The following is a 23,014-nucleotide window of genomic DNA, read 5'->3' as shown; positions in this document are numbered from 1 at the left end:
AACTTCATCTCCCTGTTCCCATATGCATCTCCTTTACAAATTTGTTCATAACCATCAGAAACAAAAAAAGTGACAGCACACTCCCCTGTCTTATTCTAGTTACATTTCTAAACCATTCTCTCTTTACAAACGGAGTCTATATGCTGCTGACACAGTTTTTGTACATTGCTTGCACCATTTCTACAGTTTGTGAACCCAGTCTCCTTTTACCACAGTTTCCCAAACCTTCTCTCTGGGAACACTATTGTATGCCTTTGTTAAATCTATGAATGTCATAACCGGATCCTTTCCATATTCCCAACTCCTTTCCATTAATTTTCTGCAGGACAAATTTCCGGCCCCTCAGCGTCTCCGAAAACCGTCAAAAGTAGTTAGTGGGACATTAAAACAATAACGTTATTTTCCATTATTTGCCTCATGCTGAAGATTGGATCCACTGTAGATCTACTTCTAAAGCCATACTGTTCCTCTTGCAACTCTCGTACCTTTCTTCTCATTGTTCTCTCTAATATTCCTTCCAGTGATTCCTCTGTAGTTATCACATACTTTTTTGTCCCCCTTCTTAAAGACAGAAGTATGATATGGTACTTCTGACCTTATTCACTCATTTTTCATTTCTCCTTGTCCAGTTCCTGCCAGGTTGGGGTGTTGATGGTACTTCTCCACTGTTGCCTTTCTTTCCACCACTCCTTTTCAGTAATTGTATTCCAGTTCAATCTTCTTATTCTTATACTGTTCTTGACAGAGTCCATCCATCTTGCTCTGGGCCTCCCTCTTGTCCTCTTTCCCTCGATCTTATTCTCCAACACTTGTTTTGGTATCCTTCCCTCCTCCATCCTCATAACATGTCCAAACCATTTCAATTTATTCTTCTTCATCCTGTCACTCAGTTTTTCTACCCCTATTTCTTTTCTGACCTCAACATTACTTACTCTTGTCTCTCCTTGTCTTCCCTACCACACTCCTCATTCACTGGCTTGAATATTACTCTTTTCTTGCTGTCTAAGTCTCTGATGCATATGTGAATATAGGGGTATAATGCATCTTGTACTGTATATTAGCTCTTTACATTTCCCAAGGAACTTCTCTGTTCCACACCAGGTTCCTTACATTCTGGTAGAACATACTTCCTGCTTGTACCCTTCTGCCAATGATCTCCTTATCCAACCTTACATCTTGCATTATTTCACTTCCCAACTATTTGAAGTATTCAACAATGTCAAGGTTTTGTCCCCTGATACTAAAGATTCCTTTTCTTTCTCCTCTTGTCATCACCGCTGTTTTGCTCTTCTCCACACTGATTTTCATACCATATTTCTTAATATTGTAATTTAAAGCCTCTAGTTCAAATTGCACTTCTGTATTGTTGACTCCCCAGATCACTGTCATCTGCAAACAATATTTTCATATGCCCTCCATATCTTGCCTTTGTTTCTTTTAGAATTTCATCCATAACCATCTATATATATAAAGTAGCTTGTCCTGACTGACTGACTGACTGACTGACTGACTGATTCATCATCGCCGAGCCAAAACTACTGGACATAAAGAAATGAAATTTTGGGAATATATTCATATTAAGATGTAGGTGCTCGCTAAGAGAGGATTTTTGGATATTCCATCGCTAAGGGGGTGAAAAGGGGGGTGAAATTTTAAAATGAGTGTGTGTATATCTCAAAACTTAAAAAGTTTACAGATGTGAAAATTGGTATTTAGAATCTTCTTTAAAAATAAGGAAATACTTTTTTTTGTTTTTGTTTTCAGACAATCCCAATAGGAGGGGTGAAACAAGGTGAAAAAGGGGTTGAATGCCTTTAATCAGGATACCGGTACTTATATCTCATAACCTAAAGGTATTACAGACCTGAAAATTGGTACTTTTCATCTCTTTTAAAAATAAAGAAACACATATTTTTTGTTTTTGGAAAATCCAATTAATGGGAGTGTGAAAAGGGGGTGAATTTTTAAAATCAGTGTATCTATATCTCAAAACGTTGAAAGTTTACAGTTGTAAAAATTGGTATTGAGAATCTTCATTAAAAATAAAGAAACACGTATTTTTTTGTTTTCGGAAAATCCCAATAGGAAAGGTGGAAAGGGGTGAAAAATGGGTTGAATGCATTTAATGAGGGTACTTATACCTCAGAAACTGAATATATTACAGACCTGAAAATTGGTGTTTTGGATCTCCTTTAAAAATAAAGAAACACGTATTTTTTTGTTTCTGGAAAATCCAATTAATGGGAGGGGGTGAATTTTTAAAATGAGTGTATCTATATCACAAAACTTTTAAAGTTTATAGATGTAAAAAATTAGTACTTAGAATCTCCTTTAAAAATAAAGAAACAAGTATATTTTTGTTTTCGGGAAATCCCAATAGGACGGGTGGAAAAGGGTGAAAATGTGTTCAATGCCTTTAATGAGGCTAATTATATTTCAGAACCTGAAGATATTACAGACCTGAAAATTGGTATTTGGGATCTACTTTAAAATAATAAAGGAACAGGCATTTTTCATTTTTGGATAATCCAAATAAGGGGGGGGGGGGTGAAAAGGGGAGTGAATTTTTAAAATGAGTGTATCTACATCATAAAATGTTAAACGTTTACAGATGTGAAAATTGGTATTTTGAATCTCCTTTAAAAATAAAGAAACATGTATTTTTTTGTTTTCAGAAAATCACAATAGGAGGGGTGTAAAAGGGTGAATAATGGGTTGAATGCCTTTAATGAGGGTACATATATCTCAGAAACTGAAGATATTACAGAACTGAAAATTTGTATATGGGATCTCCTTTAAAAATAAAGAAACACATATTTTTTTTTGTTTTTGGAAAATCCAATTAATGGCGGTTAAACAGGAGTGACATATTTGGGTGAAATTTTTGAAAGACAGTATCTACAGAATATCTGAGAAACGTAGAATGTTACAGACGTAAAAAGTTGTATTTGGAATCTCCTGCAAATGTAAAGAAACATAGGCGATTTGTTTTTGGAAACTCCTCTTAAGGGGAATTAAAAAGGGGGTTAAATTTTAAAATGAGAATTTATACAGTATATCTCAAGAAACTTAACATGTGACAGAAGTGAAAAATGGTATTTTTATCTCTATAAAAATAAGGAAACGTGTATTTTTAGTTTTCGGATATAGCACTTGGCGGAGGGGGGGGGGGGGGGGAGTGTGTGAGTAAAAGTGACTGAAAATGGTGTTGAATTATTTTAATTAGGCTACTGTTATCTCAAAAATGAAGATGTTACAGACGTGAAATTTGATATTTGGATTCTGCTTTAAAGTAAAGAAATACGTATTCTCGAAAAATCCAATGAAGAGGAGGGGGAGGTGAAAGAATTGAAAAATTAATTGGCTTAATTGTATGAGAATACTTACGTCTAATAAAAACTAAAGTTGTTAGGACCTACAGATGTGAAAATTGGTATTTGGATCTCCTCTGAAGACAAAGAAAAGCCCATTTTGTGGGGGGGATCATCTTGGGAGGCGTGAGTGAAAAGGAGTTGAATTCCTTTCATGAGGACACAGAAATCAAAAACTGAAGAAGTTACAGTCGTGATAATTGGTATTTAGAAGATCCTTTACTATTAAAGAAACAAGGTTTTTGCCGGAAAATTCAATTAGGGGGCGGGGGGAGTGTGAAAGGAAGTGAAAAACGTGAATTATTTTTATGGGGATACTTATATCTCAAAACTGAAGGTAATAGACGTGAACATTGGTGTTTGGATTCTCCTTTAAATATAAAGAAACAGGCCTTTCTGTTATTTGGGGGGGGGGGAATAAACTTAATGGCAGTGGGGTGTAAAAGGAGTTGAGACCAATTGATTTTACTGTTCATAATGTATTTATAAGGAGCCTCCGTTGCTCAGGTGGCAGCGCGGCGGCCTCTCACAGCTGGGTTCTGTGGTTCAAATCCTGGTCTCTCCATGTGACATTCGTGCTGGACAAAACGGAGGTGGAACAGGTTTTTCTCCGGATACTCCGGTTTTCCCTGTCATTCATTCCAGCAACACTGTCCAATATAATTTCATTTCATTTGTCATCCATTAATCATTGCCGCAGAGGAGTGTGACAGGTTTCGGCTGCCGGCACAATTCCTATTGTCGCCGCTAGATGGGGCTTTATTCATTCCATTCCTGACCCGGTCGAATGACTGGAAACAGGCTGTAGATTTTCGATGTACTTACTCTGATCATAAACCGATCATTTTTAATCTTTCCTGGGTTCGTTTTCAAGAGCCATCTTTCCCTTCGGAGAACGTTCTTAGATTACAGTACCTTCTCCTGGCATATAAATAAAAATTTAAACACATTTGAAATAAACGATAGGAATGAGATTGACCGTCCAGTTTTTCACCTCTATAATAAGGTCAATAACGCACGGAAGTATGTCATTCGTATGGCCAAAAATCTCCCACACTTGCCTACGCGCGACAATGGTGCTGGTCACATTCTCAACAATGACAATGGCAGCATGTAATTTACCACCAGCTATCGGTCATGCATCTTGCTGTTGGGTCCAGAACATCTATATTATTATTATTATTATTATTATTATTATTATTATTATTATTATTATTAATGTTCTGGACCGTCGTCAAATGTGCGGACCGCGCTGCAAACGGGTCATGGACGGGACGGGTAATGACTAAGAATGGTGTCCGGCCGCGGGTTCAGTACCGCCAAGGTACCCAAGACGACACCACGCCGGATATCCTGAAGGATATGATCCATATTAAAAATGCTTATAGGAAAAGGTGGTACAGATTTAGGGACCCATCTGACCGGGTGGAATACCTGGACCTAGCCCGGGAAGTACGAAATCGATTGCTGGGAAGAAAGATTGAAAAATGGGAGGAAACTGTCCGTAATCATTTTTTTTTTTGCTTTACGTCGCACCGACACAGAGAGGTCTTATAGCGACGATGGGATAGGAAAGGCCTAGGAGTTGGAAGGAAGCGGCCGTGGCCTTAATTAAGGTACAGCCCCAGCATTTGCCTGGTGTGAAAATGGGAAACCACGGAAAACCATCTTCAGGGCTGCCAACAGTGGGATTCGAACCTACTGTCTCCCGGATGCCCGTAATCTATTAGAAAACGAGTAAGATCGCGTATTTTGGCGGATTCACGCAGAAAACGAGTCACATCGCGAACTTCGGCGGATTATATATCTAAAACAATAAGCATTCAATTATAAATTTCGGTATAATACCGTTGCGAAGCACGGGTATCTTGCTAGTTATAAATATAAGTAGAGGCAATACACTTCCCTGGCTTAGTCCAGTTTGGTTTCTAAACCAATCTGTTCATCCCATTGGAGTCTTGGACACAACTGAAACATTTCTTATAGGCCTACATTGCTTTCAATAGTTCCCTTGATTGCCTTACACATCCTTTTCTTTCCAGGGTTATCCACGCCTTTTCTCCATTAACACTATTGTTATGCCTTCTCTAGATCAAGGAATACCATTATCAGATCTTTTCCCTATTTTCTCTTGTTTTCCATCATTAATGGAAAATGTAGAGTATGTAACTGTAATCGAGATAATTACGCCTACACATAATATAATAATAATAATAATAATAATAATAATAATAATAATACGAAAATACAAATAGAAAATAATAATATTGACACTCAGTGTGAATAAGGAAAATAATAACAATAAAAAAGTAGCGTTTGATATACATCAAGGTTGGAAGCGTGACGAATAACTTGTAAATACACAAAATTGAACCAGATGCAAGGGGACACTTACAGGCCTAATAATGACAACTAATGAAGGATTGTGGAAGATGCGGGAACTCTATAGAGGTCCATGGGAAGGTATGACGTTATGGGGGAGAAAAGACTTACAAGAGAAACCCTATAGCTCAACTATATTAAAATTAACAATACAAACACTACAAGAAACTAATTTAAATGACATAGCAACTGATACTTAACTCATCAGGATACTTAAATAACTTGAAAAAATAAAAGTTTAACGTCGTAGGCTTATGCATAATTACAAAGGTTTTTGATTAAAAATGCAGGTGAAAGAATTGAAATTACAAACAACGGGAATCTAGGGCAAACTCAGACACATTAAATTTAAAACTTTGAAAATGACATTAAGCAAGAAAATACTGAAACGCAAAAGGAATGAAATAAAATCAGAATCAGAAAACATTGAAAATGGCACTGAAATAACACTTGCCAATAAAAGCTGGTGTTCCCAAGGGGAGCCCTCGAGCGCATCCGCACTTGGGGATGATCAGATGGAATAGACGCGGCCTAATCACATCCCGCATGTGAAGCGGCCGAAGGCTGGAAATTGACAAATCACAGTCCACCAATAGGGCACTGTTCCACTAGATTCCCCTTTTCGCCAATTCAATTGCATGGCCATATATGGTCATTTCCTGGCCTACTGATGCGAGAGGAATTACATCACCTGTTTCAACATCGGTAACTGCACGTGCAGTATAGGATGCTTCAAAATAAAATCACCTTACAAAATTTTCCATCAGATTAAAATTTTGACATACAGAATTATAAAAAATCATTTTCAAATAATTCTTCAAGTTGAAATGTCCCAAGTGTCTTTTCTTCATGCTTGCTGACATTAATTTAAATGATCAATTAAATAAAATTTACAAACAAACAAAAAAATCACTTCAAAACAATTCTCGCAATACAGTTCCATATATCTTGATGTTTCCCTAAATTACATTCTTTCTTTTAAAAATCACAAACATAGTTAAATTAATATTTTCTTCCGGTTACATTAAAAAATAATTCCAGCAGAGTCCAGAGTTCATATTTCTTCATTTCTCACAATACAAAATATGACAAACAAAAGTGGAATCCTGCTGTCCTTTCTTGATGACAATGCAATTCTGCTGTTCTTTCTTGATGACACACCTATCACAGGGTATGTCGTTGGCCTGCCCTGTCAAAATCCATACTGCTCTTCTAAAGTTCTTTCCATCCTTCCTCTCATCCTTCTTTCTATCATTCTCTCCAATATTTTGGCTACTGATGACAACAGTGTAATTATGCTATAATTGTCGCATGCCATCCTGTCACCTTTCTTAAATACTGGTATTATTACACTTTTACACCAATCATCTGGTACTTGCTTTCTCCTTCACATACATCTTAGCAGCCTATATAACCAATGTAGACCAATAGGTCCTGCTGCCTTTATCATTTCCACACATATTTCATCCATCCATACTGCTTTTCCTGTTTTCATTTGTTTAACCCTTCAAGCCAGTATTAAAAGTTGGCCAAGTTTTACCCAACAGTGGTAATAAATTTTAGGAAAATATCACAATTTTACATGCTGTCACAAACATTAGAAGTTACTCGTATAACAAACGACTTGTGCGATTTTGTTCAAATTAGTGGATATGCAGATCATATGTAGTACTATCTACATACAAAAAAGTGGCATCTTGCATGCAAAGTAAAACAGTGCCTAATTACCTTCTTAGAAATCCAGGTGGGTGTGAAATTTTATGAAGCATGAAATTTCGAGATTAGTTCAAATCTGTCCAGTGTTATGGTCTGAGGGAAAATTGAGCTTTCAAGAAAGGGATCCTTACTAAAATACAATTTGAGCATTGGCTTCTGAATTATACCCATAAGATCAAGCCAAGAACCATGTAGATTTCTTCCCTTGTCATTTCTTTCCATTGTCTCATTCGGGACCTTTGATTCAAGGGACTGCATTCTCGAATCTTTCTTTTCTGCATATCTGTTGGTCTCTTTAACAATAACATCCACTAATGCTTCATCAAAATAAATAAAAAATATCCCAAAACACTCATACTCATAGTGACACTAGTTGGGTCACAGTTATCCGTGAAAGGGAATTTTTTTTTTTTTTAAGAAAATTTGAATCAACAGATGTCCGTGACCACTCGGATGAGCATTCATTGATATACTATCGTTATTTACATCACATGTGTAATTTCCTGCTGTGCATTATCATCATCACTAACACTTTCATTATCACTCGGATCACTCTCATCACTACTTTACCTTATATGAATGTGAGAGTTGCTTTAAATAAATACAGACTTTGTGAAGATGCTGCCATGCTGTTCACATTGATCAATGTTGATGAAACAGATTCTTTTTACGCCAATACAATGTCGTATTATGGTAGAAGATGCTCCCCTGCATAAAAAAAAATAAATACCCTGTGCTGCGAGCCATGCTAAAAGTTCACGTTGGCAACCAACAAATGAGACACAGATGTATACCTCCAACATCGCTAGCCTAGTCTGTACAGCTATATGTCAAACCGCTCCTGGCTTAAGTTTCTAAAGCCCATATACGTCGAACCAGCTTGAGCAGTTAACAGCGATTTCCACCTCTGCCATTGAAATATTACACTACATTTCTGGATCATCCTCATTTACCACTATACTCTCTTCTGCATCAGTTCTCACATTCAGAAGTTTATCAAAATAGTCTTTTTCCATGAACTTACTACGTTGGCGTAGCCGGGAGAAAGGTGATACTCCCATGTGGCATGTCACAGGTAGCAGATAAGGGGGTCCTAACCAGCTTGCCAGCGGACTTGAGCGAAATAAAATAGCTCTCACGGACCACACACACAACCCCCTGTGGGTGGGGGATTCAGACGAAGAATACACTCACGGTATCCCCTGCCTGTCGTAAGGGGCGACCAAGGGATGATTGAATTAGAACCATGGGACTACTTAATTAGTACCACCATGCAGGGAACACCATGGGTCTCCTTTACTTGTGCAGAGTACCACTAGGTTTGTGATTAGTAGTGACAGTGTGTGCTTTCGGCTTTTACAGTACCTGTGATTAGTACCACTATATGAGCAACACCATGGTTCTGCCTTGCCTATGATTAGTACCCACTATGTGAGGAACACCATGGGATAGTAAGAGCCCCTGTAGTTAGTGCACTTATGTGTTGAATACCATAGGTTTGCGTTGCCTGTAAATGGCACTGTAATGTGATAAACACCTTAGGTCTGTGTTACATGTGCGCATTACATTACCTGTGAGTAGTACCATAATGTGTGGAAAGCCACAACTCTACGCTACTTTTGATTAGTACCGCAACATGTCAAATACCATGATTCTACTTTCCTAGTGATAAGTACCATTATGAGGGGCCGATGACTTGGATTTTGGACCCCTTTAGACTACAAGCATCATCGATTCAGTATTGGGCTTTAGAAGCAGTCCCTTGGTCAGTAATACTATTGTTTAATGTTAGTTTCTGGGAATGTGGGACATTGTGGGTCGGATCCACTGATTGTATTAATTTCATATCCACCCATTCATTCTTCATCCTCATGTTTTGAATTCTGGTCAGTTGAGGTTTCTGGCCTTCTAAATTGTCATTATATTTCGTCTCACTTCGTACATTAGAGGCTGATGACCTAGATATTAGGCCCCTTTAAACAACAAGCATCATCATCATCATCATCATCATCATCAAAGTAGTCTTTCCACCTATTCTTTATTTCCTCTGGGTTAATACATTTCCACTTTCTTCCTTCACTTGTTTTATGTAGATTTTTTAGGTTTTCTCTTATCTGTTATCAATCCATACAACATCCTTTTCCAACTCTTGCGTGAATCTCTCCCAACATTTTTTTTTTTCCTCATTTACCACTTTTTTTTTTTTTTTTAACCTTTAATTTCCTGATACTTAACCTTACTTCCTCCTTTCCTATCTCTATTCCATTCTTGCCATGCTTTCTTCTTTCGTTTAACATCTTCACTCATATTTACCATAATCCTCTTTTTCAGAGTTTAATATTGCAGATGGAATTGTTCTATAAAGCCTGAAGTGTTTCTGAGGAACGAACTGTAGTAGATGATTGATGTCCTTAAGCTTTCCGTCTTTAATCAAGATAAGTCTGTCATATTTCTGCTTAGAATAGCCTTTGGTGCAATTTTTGCTTACTGTTCCCTCATATAAGTAGATTTATTTTTCAGGTCCCATATGCCCAAGATTAAAGCAATGCTTGGCAACAGATTCCTGGTTCAGATGATTTCAACAATGGAGTGTAATTTGTAATTATTTAGGACGGTAGTGTTAATAACAGGTAGCATGACTAAAAATATTATTAAAGAAGTTGACCTTTGAAGGATAGCTGACATGCAGGTTCATGCCCTCTAACACAATCTTTTAGGCATAAGGCTGAGCAACTGCGTTATTGGACTTAATCAACTTTGTAATTGAATCTACTGGACTTAACTACATTTTCTGATTGGTAAATCTGACTTAATTACTTCTTGTATTGAAAATGCTGACATACCATAATTTGTCAGTGGTTCAAACAAGGTTTTAAGAGTGTTTAAGACAAAGCAGACGGGTCCCGAGAAAATCATGTTTGCCTGGGCGTGCATTCCGGATGGGTCCCAAGTTATCTCGTGTTAGCTGCAAACTGAACTTTACTGCCATCTTTTGGGTTATACCAGAAATATTTGAAGGTCATGGAGGATTGAACTCCATTGTGGATGGTTTTGCACAGTCGATAGCCGCATTTCTTTTCGATTATTCTTCATTTTATAGCTTTTCTTTGGATTTCCTGACAACATGTTTACAAAGTTCAGAAAGCCATGCAGTCAGCAAGATGGCAGAACCCAGGGATCAGGTGTGTTTGACATGGATGAAATTATTCATGAATTATATGCTGATACAGGTTTAGAATGTCCAAATTATGGTAAATATTTAGAGTTTGATGATGAAATATCTTCAGTGAAATGTTTCAAGTGATGATGAGGATACAGCCTTATCTTCACAGCTTGGAACTGCCATGGTACAAAACGAATCTCATAATTGTGTTACGAATGTAAATAGTGTAAATAATATAAATGATTTTTTGTTTTCTAAAAACTGGTTTTATACATAATAGTGCACATGACTAGAAGATTGTGAAGGTATTCCTGGTATAAAAATATGGCCTAATGAACCTGAAAACAAAGGTCAAGTAGTAGGACATTTTTGACAAGGACTTATTTTGAGTATGTAGTGAGCAGACAAACTTATACTATCAGCAGAATTCATAGTCGCTTTCTCATAACGTATCCCTTTAAACTGATGTAGACTAATGTCACTAGCAGGGAAATTAATGCAGACAGCAGAGATAAGGAAACCACAGTTTGTCCTTGAACGCTCTGACGTCATGTGTGTGCTGATAAGGCATCTGTCAATAATGAGACTGACAGATGCCACTGTAAGACTTGCTAGCGAGTTTCTAAGTCCCTTATCAGTGCTACTGCGCATGCGTGGCTAGCGGGGTATATAAGCGCATGCAAGCTGCTGCTTGCTCATTCTGAGCGGAGCAATGCCACATTATAGACGTTATCCAGTGTATAGTTCTCCTCGACCTATAGTGAAGAAAAATATAATACATATTCATAGTTATGCTAATGGCGATGGCTATTGTGCTTTTGAGTTATATAAGCCGGATGAGTCTGGTGTATTATTAGGTTGGAGGATAAACTTGTGTGTTTACAACTTACGTGACAAAGGCGAAGCATGTATGAATATTTATATGTGTGTATTTCGAGATGCCCTTCGTACAGTTGAACTCTTGTCCAATATTGATGATCAGATTATTGTTTCTAACTTGCTTACTGCTTATGCATCACAGGACGCAATAACTGCTGCTAATAATTGAGGAGTTGGATGCAATAACAGCGTAAGTAGACTTATGTTATTTTGAGAAACAGAAGCTTGAAGTTTATAAATGTTCTGAGTTAAATGTTATATTAGGAATCAACCTGAATTTCATTTAAAGACATTTAAAAGAGCCAGGAAATGTATTTCCCGAAGAATTTTATTGATCTGTTAGCTAATAAGAAAGACAGAGTTATTTAAAATTTCCTTTTATACGCTGTTATTGCATGAAGAGCAGGAATATTATATTTTGCCACCTACTAGTATTGATCAGGGAGTTAGGAAAGCATGATCGCCCACTATAGAGGAACAAAAGTGGCTGTTTATCCCACCTCAGTTCTCCAAAATGTCTAAACTTACTAAAATTAGGAACAAATTCCGAAAAAAAAAAAAAAAAAAAAAAAAAAAAAATTCAACAAAGAAAAGTAAAAAAAATTACATTTATTCTTTATTTAATATTCACCTTTTTTCCTTTATTGCGTAAAGGGCCGAGAGAAGTTTGCTACAGTGCTCTCCCCAACTACGGTATTAGGCTACTGTAATTGCCCCCCCTCCAAGAGATATTTGAAATGTTATAAAATTAGAAACATTCCTTTCTGAACAACTTTTATTCCTATTTTCATTTACAAAATTATTCTCTGAACCTAAACCTTACTTGTTTTAAATACTCAAATACCGCATCATTGACCAAAATCAGGATAATTCATCTTCACATGCTGCATTAGCAGACTCTAGGGGATCATTACACACAGACATGACCTTCACATACCATTCAACATTTTCAGGTTTTAAGTATTTCATTAGTGAAAGAACATCATCCCTTTTGTCTGCTTTTACACCACACTTTCTTACATCAAGTAGCCTCAAATCATTAAAACTGAGAAAGCTAGCATTCCTCTTTAAGAAGGTAAATGGCACATAGTTAGGAGTGTAGGACTGTGACCCTGATACAACACCATTATGGTAATAGTCGCACAAACTTCTGTATCATGAATCTGTTGCTTTTAGCAGAGGGCATTCTTAGAAACATAGGTCGAAGTGCTGATACCCAGTCTTTTATTAAATGTGACGCCATTACTGCACTGAAGGGTTCTGGATGCTTCCTACTGTCCTTCATGATGTTCAGATATTCTTCACAAGTTTCTATGCATTCAACCTGTTTTAGAAGAATGCCATATTTCCCGAAGTTCCTATCACACTGGCTAAAAGAATGCCCTCTAACAGGAAAAATATGTTCAATCTCAACTTTCAGATCTTTCGACAACCAAGCACTGAACATTACCATAGCATTATTCTTATTTTGACCACCGCATGAGTCGGACAAGAGCACAACTTTCCTTTTGATGGGCATTTCCTGTAGTTTTCTTGTTAAAAAGTCGTGTAAGAAAGAGCACACTGAATTGGGGTTCTTTTTAGAGTCACTCTCCAGAAAGCAATAGAAAGCACTACTACCATCATTGTGACAATGCACATTAAAGTTATAAAGCCACAACAAACGCTTATAAAATTGAGCTGTCACGTTAAGCCGAGGTAAAGGCAGGTTTTGAGCATAGTCAAATTCAACCACGAGAATATCGCTGTCCTCATTTTTTACACTATTCAGTAGCTCTTTCTTTAACCCACTGTATGCCTCAACTCGCTTTTTATGGTAAACGTAATGGTTTTTGCAATCATGATCAGGGTTTGCTTTGAGATATACCTCACATTCTGCACAGTAATCACAGGTATCTGTCTTTGGTTGTCGGAATGAATATTCAGAATTTTCCCTGAAGTACTTGTGATATGCACTATACCCTACTCTCAGAGGTTTACTCACCTTATCATAATAATACTGCTTGAAAGCTGTATATAATTTCACAACGTTTAATTCAGGGTTCTCGAAGTACTTCCTGTTTGTTTTTGCCCTGCTGTAGTGAGCTTCCCGATGAGGAATCAGTCCCCAGTGTTCTTCCACAAGCTGCCAGACATTATCTGCAATTTTATTCAGACGGTTGTTGTGTTTTCCTCTACGATCTTCCAGAACAGCACCTATAAAATTGAACAGTAGTTAGGCCTTATTCAAACAGTAACTATGACAAGCACATCCATACATCCATAATAACTTTACATACCATATTACACTTACCTGTTCTTAAGGATTGTTGCACGGTCCTCAGTCGCATTTCTGATATTTGGAATAGAGAAAGCAGAAATTGTCTACAAACAGGCATCTCATCATGCTTCACTTTTATACAGTAACTCCATATATTATCTCTATTTTTAGATCGGTTATGCTTTTGAAAGATTTTTTTCCTTTTTTTTTCATATAACCCAGCAAAACTGCATCCTGAAGTAACTTGTCACCAGCCTCCCAAAATGATCTAAAGCTATTCTTCTGATCTTCATATGTTACAGTTTCAAAACACCTGAAAAAGATGTAAAATGTAAGAACAACCCTCCTTCACAGCACCACTACATTAATAAAATGAAACAACGTTCTGATTCATTACATTTATTAACGCTAGGTAGACTAAAACCAACCGAACTTGTAAAGAAGAACCTACCTTTTCCTGCAACATTTATCCACTTTCCTAAATTTCTTCTTTCCGATTTCCTTTCCACTTGTGAGAGAAATGTAACTTCTGCCACTGTTTCTTGCACGCTTTACAATATTTCTTTTCCAAGTATCAGGATCTTTCATCCTTTTTCTTCCTCTGCACCTGGGCTTAAAACTGTCGTCTAAACAGGCAGTATCATCAAATACTTCTGAATCACTGCCTACTGATGTATCAGCAGTGATGTCAATAGAAATATTGGCACCAGCCACAAAACCTTCTCTTCCACTCGCTGACATCTTCTCCAGCCAAAGAACTGGCGGCAACAGATCATGCCGCTCGTGAAGCACGCCTCATCATGCAATAACAGCGTAGCACATGGTACCAGTTTTAGTGAGCTCCTGACCTCTAGCGACACCCTAGCGAACTAAGACCTGGATAGGGTTGTAGTGAAAGGACCGGGAAATTCGAAAACGTTATTCATGCAATAACAGCGTAAGTAGACTTACGCTGTTACTGCATCTAGCTCCTCAATTTATGTTGGTGTTCGAATAGGAAGGCTTAAATTATAGAAGGGACATGTACTCGGTGTTGTAAAAATCAGAAGAGACAAAGAGACTGTTCAGGAAGGTCTCCAAAAAGGAATGCAGTAGTCCTTCAAAAGTTAGTTAAGTTCTGACAGTTCATTTGTATGTATGCACTATACTTTGAAGATAGAAAGTGGCCAGGAACAGGGCTTATGCATGGTGTGATGGGCCCTGGTCTGCAATCTGTTAACATTTGAAATTAGTACACCAGCATTTGTCCACTAACACCCTCTGCAAAGATCGCGCAAAAACTCGTTTTTCCAAAAAGTGGACTTACATCTTGCATTGGAGCCTCAAGTTTTATAATATTCTCAATTGAAAACTTTTTATTTGTCAATGCAGTTTTTTTCAAAAAGTGCATGTGGTAGTAATGCCATTGCAAAGCATGCATGCTTTTACACAACTGAGTGTTGCAAGTTATATACCATTGTGCTCAAGGAAAATTTTGCATGTTCTGGTTTAGTGCACTTTTTATTTTGCTGTGTGTATATATGTACGTTACAAAGGGAATATGAAAAAGGAAACAACGTGCAATCAACTATGCAAGAACAACAGAAATGCAATAAAAGTAGTTGGTAACATGTCATTTTGAACACAGTAATCATTAGGGTTCGGAAGTTTATGACCTAAATAAGTACAAAAAATGCTAGCAAGTATGCCCTAGAAACTAGCTAAATATGACCTAAGAACAACAAAATGTGACCTAGAAAATAAGATACGACATTAGTTTTTGGGATAGGTAGCAAGAATTAGAGTATTACTAACATTAAACGTCGTTTAAGTACTAAAACGTGATCAGCGATAATACACGACACATTTAAACATACAAATTGACAGAGAGCTAAAAGAAAACCAAAAAACGAAGTGTTAGCTTGCTTTATGTTCTGTCTACATAAGTTAGAAGACACCGCCTAACAAAGTTTGAGTTCTTTATAGTACGTACCTTTTAATCTTCTTCTGCCAGCATTGTACATTTCAACCACGTGCATTCTCAGGCTGTCAAAATGAAATCTTCGAAGATCGCTCAGTATTCTTTTTGTACTGGGAGAAGCTCCTTTCTATGTCACATGACATCACAGGAGCATATCTAAACATAGTTCATTGCTGCATAGCTGTGGGTCGCCTTCGCCTCAACCAGATCCGCTATCCACTAAAATAGCACTAATTCTGTACATTATTGTGTATCCCTCAATAGCACTCAGTACCTTACTGAGTTTGTTCTCCACCACAACTGACAATGTACCTCTTGTTTGTGCTCCTGTCGATACCTTGTCCTTTAAAATTCCCAAACTCTCACATAATTCTAAACCAGCAATTTCTAGGCAAGAGATAGTTTTCGAGAGATCTCTATAGTTTGGAGTAATATATACTCATTTTACCGACAAATCATTGGAAAACAATTCCTATGCAATTATTATTGACAATAACATTCATTCTCGCTCAACTTCACCATCGCACAAAAGCTTCATGGTATTGACATAAAGTACTGCAATTGTGGAATGATTAGCTGCATCTAGAACTTCCAAATGAAGTAAATATGCATCGGCCGGACGATCCATGAGAAGCATGCCAGTTATAACATTCGCAACATACCTCCCACAAATGTCCATAGTTTCTGTTCCGGGGTTATCTGTGGAACGCAGAGAGGTGAAAGAAGGTGCGGGCTGAATGAGTCTATCTACGAAAGTCAAAACTTCTTGTAAAACTTTGAAATAAAGGTTATATTTCTTTTCAGAAAATCAAAAGGTTAACAAAATTCTTCACTTTGTGAAAGAACACTGAATCAGGTACAATGACAATTTTGACACCAGAATAGAAAACCTGAGAATAGATAATTTACAAGTTCTTTGAACTTCTCCAAATTTACAATGTTACAAGTCGCTAATGTAGCGTTTAGTTGTATAAGTAGAGATATCTCCTAATAAATAATTTTCCAGAGCACTTTGCTCCAACTGTTACATTTTATGGCCTTCCAAAGGCACCACTCATTATTACACAAATCTCAGAAAAGAGCTTACATGCTCTCCAAATTTTACCAAGGAGGCTGGCTCCCAATTTCTTACAGCCTACTCAAGGGAACTTTACACCAAACCTTACAATTTCTGGCCTTTCTAGGCATAACCTACAATTTACAATACCTTTACACAGAGGTGTCTAGTACCCATACTACTGGGCCTTCGTGAAAAAGAAGAACAGGTTAAATTACTGGCCCAAACTCAAAAATGTATGGAGGCGTACACTTGCGCTCCTGAAAAACCAAGTTTTAAAACCATACTTGGGCTTGTGGCCCGATGATGCAGAGGCTAATCCCACACTACTGAGGTGACTAGAAAGAAAGGTTAATTAATGCTTTACAGGAAGAGAAACAGTTACAAAATCATAGTCACCTCAAGATAAATTGAAGGGGAACTCGAGAGGGTAACGCACTCTCTGTCCCGATTTACAGTTTTAAGTCTTTATGAAATTTTACATTAGCAAGAAGTAGTTTACATTTTTAGGAAACAGTTGGTTACATAGACAGAAATTAGAACCTTCCCCTCAGGTAAGTTTGCGGAGATAGCTACAGAGATGTAAAACGGGTGGCCATTACCTGGGCTGATGTTCTGCCTGCCGAAGAATGAGGCACGCCGCCTCTTGTTAACTCAATAACTCGACGATCTATAAGACAAGGTAACTTGAAAAAGTCGCAGCTTAAATACCTGAGAGGAGGGTTCGAGAAGGCTCTGGACTAAATCCGGACACACCCTCTCATTTTTATTGGCTAAACAAGAAGCTACCAAAAGCCTATGATTGGCTGAAAAATAATTACAGAAAATTTGTTATTGGCCATACTCAAAAGCTGGTGGGTTGAGAAGGAAGTGTTGCAAACCTTGAAGTACCAAAATAAATGAAAGTTAACACATGGGTGATGGGCCCCAAGAAATCTCGTAGTACGCTCGCCAGCGGTAGATGACGGGCCCCGAGAAATCTCGGTTTTATTCACGACATTGTTTTCGGTCTTCCTGTGACACCTCTTGACCATATCTTGAACTATTTCGGACGTGCACATTGAGTAGAATAAATCGTAGATGTATATCTGCCACTTTTCTTTTATTTACAGCCTCTTTTATTCTTTGATTAAGTTTCGAAACGTCGACTTTCTTTCTGCCGGTTCAGTCAATGACAAGATGGAGCGCCCGCGGAATATGGTGTTAGCTGACGACGATATTTTAGAATTATATGCCGATGATCGTTCAAATGGAAATAGTCTAATGAATTAGTGGAAACTGAATGTGAGAGTGATAGCAGAAGTGATATTCAAGCCTCTACAGGCCGTAATTTACCTAGTGTACTTATTTACTCAAGTGATTCTGATGACGACAACGATGTAAACGTGAATGATGTGTTAGGAATTGACTCTGAATATGGTTTTGTAAAGGCAGATCCACTATTACTAGGGGCATTGGAGAGTATCCATACCAACTTTAAAGATAAAATATTGACTGGTTTAATATTTATTTATGTTTTTATAATCAAGTGCACCCTAGTATGCTTAGTAGAAAAATGTCCGGTCTACAGGGTATGTGACAAGCTCAAGCATCCGGTCAGCAATGTGTTAATTTAGTTGAGAAAACCTATAAATGCAAAACTTCTTTAAATCACTCATTCTTTCACTTTGCACCAGAGTGCATGACCTCAGTTTTGTGTAGAGACATCTATGGAGAAAAGTTCAAACTTCTTGATGTACACCAAAACAAAACAAACAAATCCAATCAGTTTAGGAAACTTTAAAATAACATATTACTCAGTCATTCAGTAGTGACATCTGCCCAAATTAAACCTAAAATTTATAATGGAGAGGAGTTAGCTGAAACACATTTAACAGAAGAGGTACAAAGGTCTGAAAATTTACAACATGTTTTTAATCTAGAATACCATTCTTTTGAAATTATGGAACACACACTCCCTGAGTCTAATAGAGCAGTGACGGATTCATTGTTTACTTTAATTCCAAGGAATGGCACAAATGCAGAAGTCTCTGCCACAATTCTGAGGCATTCTCTGGGGCCTTCAAATGATAAATTAGAAGAAACTTCACCCTTACCAGAACTTTTACTGGGTTTAACAGGGGCTGAGCCTTCGGAAGGTGAACATGCTGACTCAGCCGATGACACTAGTCATTTCCTATTATCAGGGTTAGCGGATTTAGCAACAGAAGTTGAGCAAGATGGTGCGCTATTGAAATTAGTGCAGTTCTTAGCAAGGTGAGTAAAAGAGCCACATTTAAAGCAACATTGAGATGTACCAGCTCCGTTCTTAGTCCCACTGGGTTTTATCAAGGGGCATTTGTTGCGAAAATGTTCTAATGATCCACAAGCATAACTTTTGCAGGTGGTGAAAGTTTGGCAAGGTGGAGGCCAAGAACTGTTAGAAGACTGAGGGGGCTCCTTCTTAACTCATAAGGTGTCGGCGTACGTTACTCCTTCTGCTGACACAGTCATTGCCTGTAATTCAGAAAAGATTTTGGGATGAGATGTGAAACATAGATACGACCTATAGGGCAGAGAAATACCTTCGACAATAGTTTGCACTATTTGGTCTTCAGAGAAATGAAGAGCGAACACCCTGGTGTAAAATTTGATATCTTGGATAAAGTCTGCAAGGTTTTCATCCAATCGCTGTACTCTAAAATAGAACTTTTGGATTAATGATGACATTGCTCTGACCGGAATAAAGTTTGCCAGGAGGTGGGCGTGGAAGTCTTCTATAGATGATCGATCAGCTATGGCTTTGACTATTTTGTCCGATAGGACGCCTACAGAATAAGGATACATAATTTGAAGTATTTGGGAATGAGATAGGGAAATCAGTAACGTATGGTCTTGAAATTCTACTAAGAACCTTAGGAATGAAATGACTTCATTAGTTGAGTTTACTGAAAATTTTGAAATGCCCTTAAGAACATAGCCAATGGATGAGGCAAACTACTGAAACCGGGTGACATAGTCAGTGATGGCATAGGAGGTTGAGAAGTTTCAAACACAGCATTATTCAAAAAGAAAGGTGGAATTTGTCTAAGACAGGGATGGCGAACCTTTTCCAACTAGTGTGCCATTTCAAGTCTGGTTTATTTTTCTCGACTGTCTACTGTGCCACCTGCTATTTTCCTTTAAGGAATGGCTACATCTGCACGCCCCCCCCCCCTCCATACCGACTTACTTTCCTAATTCCGAAATATGTTTCATAATATGGTATTAATTAATTATTATTTATTCATTTATTTATTAGATATAAGTGTACCGGGTGGTACACCTCCACGCCGCTAGTTCAAATATTGCGCCAATTGAAACTCCTCTACAGGAGAAAGCCTGAACTTTAAAAAACTGTATTAACTCAACAGTTTCTCCGAAGATGGCTCTGTGTGAATTTTGATGTATTTTTGTTTGTAATTGATCAAGAAGTGTGGACATTCTTTACCAGATGCCTCTACTAAAAACTATGATTACGCACTCTGGTGTGAAGGAATGAACTTTCTTGAAGAAATTTTGTATTCAGAAGTTGTTGTCTTTACTAAATTTTGTTCTTTTATTTTTTGGGTTGACAATATTAATCCTTCCTTCTGCCAGTTTTGAACTTAGCCAATCCCAAATTTCTTTAATTAATTTTCAGCCAATCATGTATGTCTTCTTCGATATGGATATGTAGCTCTAAGCTATCCAATAAAGTTGAGGGGGGTTGAGGGGGTGTGTGTATACATTCTTGAAAGGTCTCGAATTTTCCATGAGGGTATAAAACTGCTGATTTTCCTGTCTCCTGGCCACTAGTATAACATCTAACTCAGTGTGTGAATATGTAGCAGGAGGCAGGAAGCGCCCCTTTCTTCAAGCAGCAGTTCTTCTACAACATCTTTAACATCTTTATTTCTTGCTAGCTCAGCAATTTAACTCTCGGGGAAGGTTCGAAACATTTAATATGTAACCTACCACTTTTGAAAGGTAAATTCCTCTTCTGTCTATATAAACACTACAAATCTCTTTCACTGTAAAGCGGGGATAGAGAGTGCTTTACCCTCTCGAACTCCCCTTCGTTTTGAAATTGAGGTGACCACGTTTTTATAACCGTTTCTTCTCTTCCTTAATGTATTAAAGTTTTCTCGTACGGGTCACCTCCCTAGCTTGGGACTAGCCCCTGTGTATCGGCCTAAAGCCACTTAGGTTTTAAAAGTGTATTTGGAGTGCAAGTTCACGCCTCCAGTCCTCTCTGTACTTTGGGCCAGTAACTTAACCTGTTGTTTTATTTTCATTGCGAAGGTCCTGTAGGTTGGGTATTAAATACCCCTGTTTCTTTGTGTGCCTTGAGGGCAGATAGATGTGAAATTCGTTGTGGCCTTTGATAGGCTTGAACTTTGAGAGCGGGTCTGCTCTTTCCTAAATTTGATTTCTGTGTGCCTCTAGGAGGCTTAACATTGTAATTTGGAGCAAGTGCTCCTTGGCATGATGGGGTTTTCTGCCCCTTTGTTCAATTTTGTACCTTGGTAAAGTTGGGCTAATAGCTCAAGGATTGTGATTGTGGGGCTCGAAGCCCAGACCTTGTAATTATCCCCTAACACTTGTAATTTCTTTGTATTTGATTTTGGCTTGTTGTTGGCTTGTTAAGTTTTCAAATTCTATGTTACCATTGTTAAGTTTAGAAAATATAACCTTTGTTGAAATTTTAATTCATCTTTCGAACTTGTAGTTAGAACCATTCCAGCCCGCATCTTCTTTCACCTCTGCTGTTCCACAGATACCTCGGAACAAGTGGTAGCAGAGCGTGGTTGAATGGGTCTCAATTTAGCCCCTTTTGACGGCTAAATATTGCTTTTGATTCGAACTTTAACAATTTTCTCCGTCGCTGGAGTTTTTCGATTTTTCTAAATTTGTAAAGTTCTGTCATCATGCCCAGCCCTCGCGATGTCGTCCATCCTGGCTATTTGCGCAAGGAGGAATTAATCTATGAATTAACAATTAGAAATGTGCAATCTGGAGGCACAGTTGCAGTAGATACCAACAAGCTTAAAGAGTCCCTTGATTTGCCCATTTCCATCCCCACCTTGAGAGAGAAAGAGATTGACGACGCTCTCTCCACGATCACTGATAATACTACTGAGCTAGCATCTGTAGTTAATGTTTTTGAAGAAAATGATCCCTCTCCAAATCAACTTAAATGTGTGCAAGCTAGATTGTTTCATTTTTCTAATAGAGTTAACGATCTGTTGTTTCTAAAGTTGAATGACATTCAAAGGAAGGAAGCTAGTGTTGTTTCGAAAACCTTTCTGATTTGTCTGGTAAGGTTAGCCTCTTGTTAACTGGGGCAGTCCCTCCCAAAACCGACCAACCCGCTACGGTAAACGTAGTTAACGAGGAAGACTCTCCTAAAGGAGAAGAAAATAGGAAATCAGTAGGAGTGCAACAAACCTCTTCCCCGTTAGACAATGAGTCTGAACGCCGTACCTCTTTGAATAATGCATGTTCTGAATTAGCTTCTTCGCCACTTAGGCCTCTACCTACTATGTCACCAGGGTTCAGCAGTTTGCCTCATCCATTAGCAATGTTGCTCAGGGGTATTTCTAAGTTTTCTGTTAAGTCTACCAGTGACGTTATTTCATTCTTAAGGTTTTTAGTTGAATTCCAAGATCATGCCCTTGTTTTTTCACTTTCTCCGTGTCAAATTTTGCAGATCTATCCCTATTCAATTGGGGTTCTATCAGACAAGATAGATAGGGCAATTGCTGAACAGTCACCCATAGAAGAATTCCATGCCCATTTGTTAGGTAATTTTATTCCAGCTAAGGCTAGGTCATCACTAATTCAGAAGTACTATTACCGTGTACAACGTATGGATGAAAACCTTGCCGTCTTCATCTAAGATATTAAATTCTATACCAGGGTGTTTGCTCTTCACTTCCCGGAAGATCAGATTGTACAGGCCATTGTGGAAGGAATTTCACCGTCTTACAGGTCCTACTTGTGTTTTGCGTCGCGTCCGCAAACTTTTGCCGAGCTCGAAGCTATGGCTGTGTCAGCCGAAGGGGTTAGGTATGCAGACACATTACGTGTTGCGAGGGAGCCCCCTCCGTCTTCAGGTAACTTTCGGCCTCCGCCTCGCCGAACCGTCACCACTCGCAAATGTTATGCTTGTGGCTCAGCAGATCATCTTCGGAACAAGTGCCCCTTGATTAAATCCAATGGGACA

At 38.0% G+C, this 23,014-nt stretch overlaps 1 long non-coding RNA gene across 1 annotated transcript in view; it reads right to left on the bottom strand.

Annotated features, from left to right (window-relative positions):
• Window positions 1-15,855, bottom strand: part of LOC137498559 (uncharacterized) — a 143,491-nt gene extending 127,636 nt beyond the window's left edge. The window contains exon 1 of the long non-coding RNA XR_011017842.1: window positions 15,744-15,855. This is a non-coding gene — a long non-coding RNA (uncharacterized lncRNA). The remainder of the gene's footprint in view (window positions 1-15,743) is intronic.
• Window positions 15,856-23,014: the final 7,159 nt, after the last annotated feature.

Source organism: Anabrus simplex, chromosome 2 (assembly GCF_040414725.1).
Source record: "Anabrus simplex isolate iqAnaSimp1 chromosome 2, ASM4041472v1, whole genome shotgun sequence".
Lineage (NCBI taxonomy): Eukaryota > Metazoa > Arthropoda > Insecta > Orthoptera > Tettigoniidae > Anabrus > Anabrus simplex.
The sequence above is the reverse complement of the archived record's forward strand: the minus strand, read 5'-3'. Positions and strand labels throughout refer to the sequence as shown.